Consider the following 7,079-nt stretch of genomic DNA (forward strand, 5'->3'; position numbering starts at 1 on the left):
ATATTGAACGATCCTAAAGAAGCTTTGAACACTGCCTCTTACCTAGAATATAGCCTTCATAAACATGTTTAGAAGGCGCTTCAAGAGGTGGAAAAGAAGTAACCATATCAGATTTTTACAAACGTAGCAGAGTAGTAAAATTCAAATGGCCAAAACGTGCATGCGAAAGTTTTGCATTTGAAATGATCTTTAAATTAGCAATTGCATCAAAAAAATTCTACCCACATTTTTCATACAAAGTGAGTTTATACCCATGGAAAAAATGCCAGATGTAACTGATTCATCACCAAAACTAAGATAATGAACTATACATGTGTTATCAACAAATTTGACAACAAGACCAATTCTTGCGGGTGCAAATACAAACAAAATGTTCTTTTTGATCCCTAATACATAAAGTGCATCAAGAAGTTGAAAGAACTGTTGTTGGCAACAATTAAACAATCTTTTCAACTCCCTTGATTGGATAAGAGGCATTGTTGGCACAAATGACCGTATTGCCATGAAGGACACACTCGAGAGAGGTAAACAAGTCAAAACGACATGAAGTAATGTGCTTTGTAGCACCACTGTCAAAAGCATCACATATGTGAATCTATAGCAATTGACATACATGCATCATGAACAGAAGGATCATAAGTACATCTTGCACTAAATGCCCACTCTGCATCTACATCAACATCACAATCTCCTTTCCTAGAAGACTTTACAATAGCTGCACTTGTAGTGCATCTAGCCTCTTCTTCTTGGCCTCTTTTGCCTTCAACTTAGGACACTGCTTCATCAAGTGACCATTAGCCTTGCAATAATGGCAACACAGCTTCTTCTTGCCCTTTTCACCAAAATTCCCAGACAAGGTGCTGCTAGCACTAGCATTATAACTTGTGATTTTCCACTCACTGAAGAACCATGAGAAGTGGTGACATTGCTATTACCACCTTTTCTTTGAGCAACAACAAAAGCGTGTTCAACTACATACTGTTTAGCCATGTTCTTTCTTGAAAGTGACTCTTGAAGCGTCAATGTGCATAATGCATCAAACTTGACAACCTTAGGGTCTCCTTGGGTCATAAATCTCCAAGTATGCACAAAAGGCTGGTAAGAGTGTGGAAATGCATTGAGAACAATCTGCACAAGTAAATTGTCAGAAATGACTTCACCTACAGAAACGAATTACTCAATAATAATATCCTTGATACCAGCAAAAAAAGCGTCTATGTCATCTTCCTCTCACATAATCTTTGACTCCAGTTCTTTATGCGGCAATGCAATTTTAGCCTCATTACGAATTGCATAAAGATCAACCATAATATCTCAAGCCTATTTTACTGATTTTGCTGAGTGAATGTGAGAAGTAATAGTGCACTTCATAGATAATGCAATCAATGCATGATCTTGTGCATCTCTAACATCCTAGTGAACCTGCTCAATCCTAGGAAAAACAACTGTAGCAACAATAGATCTACTAAAACCTACAGCGTGTATCCATAGAATGCGGATACACATTAATGCCCTCCAAAACATTTCAAATGCCCTTTGACACAAGAACATGTATCACCATGTAAGTCCATATTGGCTAGTTGTCCCAATCCAGTTTATCCTCAGTAGGCGAATATCTTGAAAACATTTGTGTTGTTGTCAGCCATGACAAGTGACTACACCTGATGTGAAGATTGAGGAAAACGAAGAAAGACTTACACGTGCTACATTAAACAACCCAAGGAGGGTTGTAAGGAACCTGTTTTGCAAAAAATTGCACTGAATTTTTTTTTGCCAAAAGGACAAAATTGCCTACGCAGTACTGCTTACAATAAAAAGGAGGCTGAAATGAGCCTGAATCGAATCTGAGCAAACCTAGCTCTATGATCTATCCCAAAGTATTAATTGAACTACTGACGCTCATCGAAGCTCACCCAAATAAGAGAAAGTGAGTAGACAAGTGTTGACGATTATGCGTGGGAGGATGCAACCTGTTCTGATACCAATTGTTGAAGTAAGGGTTGCAGAAAAACACACACAGTTTGGAGAAGATGAATAAACTCAAGGCACACAACAGAGAGTGTATTTCTTAAAGTACAAGAAAAAGATAAGTTAGCCCTAGAATGATGGGCATATAAACAATGCATCCTAGTAAGGGAAAAATTGCCTCGACGATCCTAAGTGTGTTCACACACATCCACTACCACATATATGGTAACCGTTGAAGTTCTTATTTTACATGATTGTTCTAAGAACGTTGGTAGGACTGAAAAAACATAACACATGCAGATAAGAAGTGATTAATGAAAATAACTCTTTTAGCTAAGGAGGTTTGCAGGTTTTTCCATTGAGTCAATAAGCTGTGAAACATGAAACTACCCAATCCCACCTCTATTTAAGAGAGATATTGAACCTTGAAGGGAATGCCAAGAAGCCTGTCAAAGTATTGGCAATATAATTGCAGAAAAATGGAGATTAATGTGTAGATCAATCCCTTTGTGTGTAACGAAGTACATTGTAGCATAACATTTGCAAATACATGTTTAATTTCATCAAGTCAATCACCCATGCACACATGAAGTGAAACACAATTACAAAGAGAAAGAATTCGACAGCAATTGAGGGCATGTTTTTTTTGGACCGGAACCCCTCTCCAAAAGGGCATTATATCAATTGTTCTCTTCAATTAAAGAGCATTTGATTGCTTACAATGCTAATCATATTTTTCCCTAATCAAATTAGAGAGATGGATACTCTAGAATTATTACAACCTCTTGTGAATAGTATTTGTGTAATAAAGTCATAGGAATCAATCTCAAGGCCTTAAACACCTCACAAATGATAAGATCTATGGAGATTAAGTAAGGACTCACATTGGAAAAGAGGAATACATAAGCATTGAGATGTAATAACCTGTTCTGTTGTTAATTTGCATGAGTAGTATACTTAGCCAATAAGACTCGTGAGAGAGAGAGAGAGAGAGAGAGAGAGAGAGAGAGAGAGAGAGAGAGAGAGAGAGCATGGAGAACTTCCTTTAGGCTGAGGATTGCATGGAGCTTCAAGAGCCAGGAAGACACAAGTACCTCTGCTCTCTCTAGTGCAATCCCGCAAAAAAACAAAAAAATCTCCTTTTTGCAGTCTTAAAACTGAAAAACTCTGGGCATGAATGTTGTTCCTATGGCCATTTTCAAAAAAACTCGTGGCCCATTTTTAAAGAAATTCATTAGTCTTTGAGCTATTTCAAAAATACTCACAGTGGGCTCTTTAGAGACAATTTTTTATTTTTAGAACTACTCCTTTTATCTCCTCTCTTGCATGGGAGGATTGTGGACCGTATCCCTTATCTCCTTATAGCTTTAGGTTTGCATGTGTGGATAATAACGCTTTACCTCCCATTCTTGTTGGAATTATGGCCTTTTGCCTGTACCGACAGCTAGTGTGTGAATCATCTCTTGTATAGTCAGCATGTTTTATGCTTGGGCTAAGTTATTTGTGTGTGCAACATCTCTTATTTGTAAAAGCCTATGTGGAAGATAAGTGCTTGTATGACACCAAATATGATGCTATATGTTTTTATATGGCAATGTGTAAATCAAAGATCCTAAGCATTATAAATAAACGCTACACTGTAATTATTCTTATGCTAAGGTATTATAAGTTTTTATATATTGAGCCTACTTTATGAAGGTGTGTACTTCTCTCTCTCTCTCTCTCTCTCTCTCTCTCTCTCTCTCTCTCTCTCTCTCTCTCTCTCTCTAACTATGTTGCTATGGCTACCTTCGCCTTCAAGCCCCCTTGAGCTCTTGCACCCACCATTGATCTTAACAAGTGGTATCAGAAGTTTGGTTAGGGTGAAATTGATTTTGATCATATTCTCCTATTAAAAATGTCATGAAACTAATATCTAATTCTCCTAAATGATTTTCTCATGTTAAAGTGATCATTTAATATGGGGAAGTGCCAGGGGAGAAAAAGCTAGAATATTGGTTAAGCTAGCAAACTGGCCACAATAGGAATCCAAAGGAGGCAAAATAGGGATCTAAAGGGCGGGCCATCTGCAAAAGAGCAATGTGCAACAATGGGCTTAAAAGACCCTAAGGTTCAGCCCATTAAGACTTCCAAAATGCTAAAGTTCCAAAATTCAAATGTTGTGTCCAAAGGTCAAACGTTAGGGAAATTGGATGCTTTGTGTGTGTCCCACAAGTCTTCATGCATCCCTACATAGGAGGGGGCGAGACCTAGTCGTAGGAGATGAGAGAGAAACTTTCTCTCTCTCTCTCTCTCTCTCTCTCTCTCTCACACACACACACACACACACACACACACACACACACACACACACACACACAAAATCTCCCTTTACACAAAGGGAAATGAGGGACACATGCCAGCTCCCTAGTCTAGATGCCCACAAGGTGTACTCAAATCCTATTGGATGACCTTGGAGGTGGACCAATGAGAATTAGGCTAGAGTAAATCTAGTTTAATCAATTTAAAAACACTTAATAAAAGAACCAATAAGAATTAAGCTCTCTAGAAGACTATTGGACAGTCTCCAAAGGGGTCCAATGAGCATTCAACAGCCCAATGGCTTGCCTGATTCCTATTGGCCAGGAGGCAAAGGGGCCCAATGAGAGTTTAGTTGCATTTATTAATCACCTAAAGCTCTCACAAAAGGGAGAAAGGGGGCCACATGTCAGAAGGCTATCACTTATGTTGCTTAATTTCCATTGGTTGAGGCTGCGGAGGTCCAATAGGATGTGAGCATGAGAAAATAGCAAGAGGGGTTGACCAAGAGAGAGAGGGGGCTAATTTTTCAAAGGCATTATTGACTTACACACTCACACAATCTATGTGTGAAGCAAGAAGAATCTCTCTCTCCTTCTCAAGCTTTAATGGAAAGCTTACCACCTACTCCAAGCTTGTGAGAAGGGAGGCCTACACCAACTCTTGGCTTTGTGATGCAAATCCAACCAAGATCCAAGCTTCAATGCATGCTCATCTCCTCTACCATGCTAATTACTAAGCTAAGCTATGCTAATAAGAGTGATTATGTGAGGAGATGTATATCTTTCTCATAAGAATACTCCTTCTTCCTCTCAATCTACTCTCATACCCCGCTAGCTCTCACCATCTTCAAAGGTGTGTGAGGTCTTGGGTCTGAGACCGTGAGGGAATTGACGTTGTGTTTAATAAGTGTTGTGCTTATTGCTTGAAGTTTCCATCCTCATAGCACTACTTAGTATTGAAGGACAACAAAGAATTGTATTGTAAAATGTCTCTCTTGATGGGAGAAACCATAATACAAAGCCTTTTGGAGGGGGGACCGGCTCCATGCAAATCCGGTCCTCAACTCTTGTCAATTGCTTAATTCCTCTCTCTTTTGGAGTATTGTTCATGCTATCTAACTAGGTGTTATGTTTTTTGTTGCTCTCTCCACCCAAGCACTCTTGTTATTCTCATTAGGAATCTATTCTAACGAAATGCTCACTATGTTCATGCTATTTTCCGCTACACACAAGTTACTAGACCATTAAATGTTACATTGGTATCAGAGCTCAAGGTTTATTTTTTCTTGCTCAAGAAGGGAGGTCCTCAAGCTAGCTACGAATGGTTGGTATTATTAATTGCATGTGAGTAAGTAGAAGAGGGATTTTTCAGCCTTGCAGTGCACCTGCCTTTGTGCAGTTTAACGGGGCATCAGCGTGGAGAGCTATGGTCTTCATAGTGGAGTCCTGCGGGGCTTGCCTACGGCTTAACCACTATTGAGCTATTAGAAGCTTGACAGGAGCCGATGCTATTTTGGTGTTGAACGACCCTCTCTTCTATTCCTTGCAATTAATTGTATTTGAGCCACGGGTACATTAGCTTGAGTGCTTTTTCTAAAGGAGTAAAGAGGAGTAGCAACTAGGGCTTGAAGTGCCAAAGTACACCTAAAAAGTTTACACCTAAAAGTTGTTAGAAAGGCTTACAATAGTAAAGAGAGTGAAATTAATGTTGATAACTTTGATTTTGCTAATGAGCAGGCTACTAATGATGCCCCGATGCTTGTTAACTATCTTGTTTCTAGGCTTCAACAAGCCATGGGCAATCCATCCCTCCAAAGTGAAGTGCAACGGCAGCTTCATGCTCATGGGATTCTCCAAGATCCCCACCATGACGAGAGAGCACCTAGGAAGCCTCCTTGCAAGACTTCCAAAAGAGGTCTCTCTCCGATTTGGGAAGAAGAAAAAAATCCATATGAAGGGCTCAAAAAATTGCTCCTTGATGACGCATCTCCTTCTCAAAGGAGAATTCAAGAGCCCCAGCGAAGGAACAAGAAAGAAGTGAGTCTCCTGTCACCTCGACGGAGATGGCTCCACGAAGACGGCGGGCTAAACACTCTCCATCACCTCCAAAACGGAGAAGACCATCGCATACTTCTCCACACCCTACTTCAAAGAGGGATGACAAAAAGCAAGAGAAGAAAAAGGCGAGAAAGAGGACACCCTCTTCTCCATCTTCTTCATCCTCTTCCTCTTATGAAGTGATCGTGAAGACAAAGAAGATCAAGGCAAGAAAAAGGCGAGAAAGAGGTCACCCTCTTCTCCATCTTCCTCAAATTCTTCACCTTCTGAAGAAACTGATGGTGCAACCTTTGAACCATAAAAAAGAAGAGGCCATAGGATATCCTATGCCGTGTGGAAGAGGTCATCCAAGCTCAAGAAGTTCAAAGAGGGAGGGAAGAGCATCACTTTCCTTACCTACGATGGCACATTTGGTGCTACGGACAAAGTCTTGGACTTTATCCAACAGTTTGATGTGGCGTTTGAAGATGAGGGCTTCACGGAGTCCTCTAAGCTACACCATGTAGCTATGCACTTTCAAAAGTCCGCTAGACAATGGTGGTCTAGTCTACGGGCCAACGATGAAGCTCCACAAACACAAAAAGCTTTAAGAGCTTCCATTATGAAGCAGTTTTTGGCCACCAATGCCAAAGACAAAGTACTCACCAAATGGCGAAGCTTGAAGCTCTCTCCCTACGAATCCATTCACAAATATGTAGACAAGTTTTGGGACTTACAACTCAAAGCCAGTGTCTTCAAGTTGGATTTTGGAGA

The sequence above is a fragment of the Adiantum capillus-veneris genome, chromosome 11 (genome assembly GCF_014529385.1).
Source record: "Adiantum capillus-veneris isolate H3 chromosome 11, ASM1452938v2, whole genome shotgun sequence".
In the NCBI taxonomy this organism is placed as follows: domain Eukaryota; kingdom Viridiplantae; phylum Streptophyta; class Polypodiopsida; order Polypodiales; family Pteridaceae; genus Adiantum; species Adiantum capillus-veneris.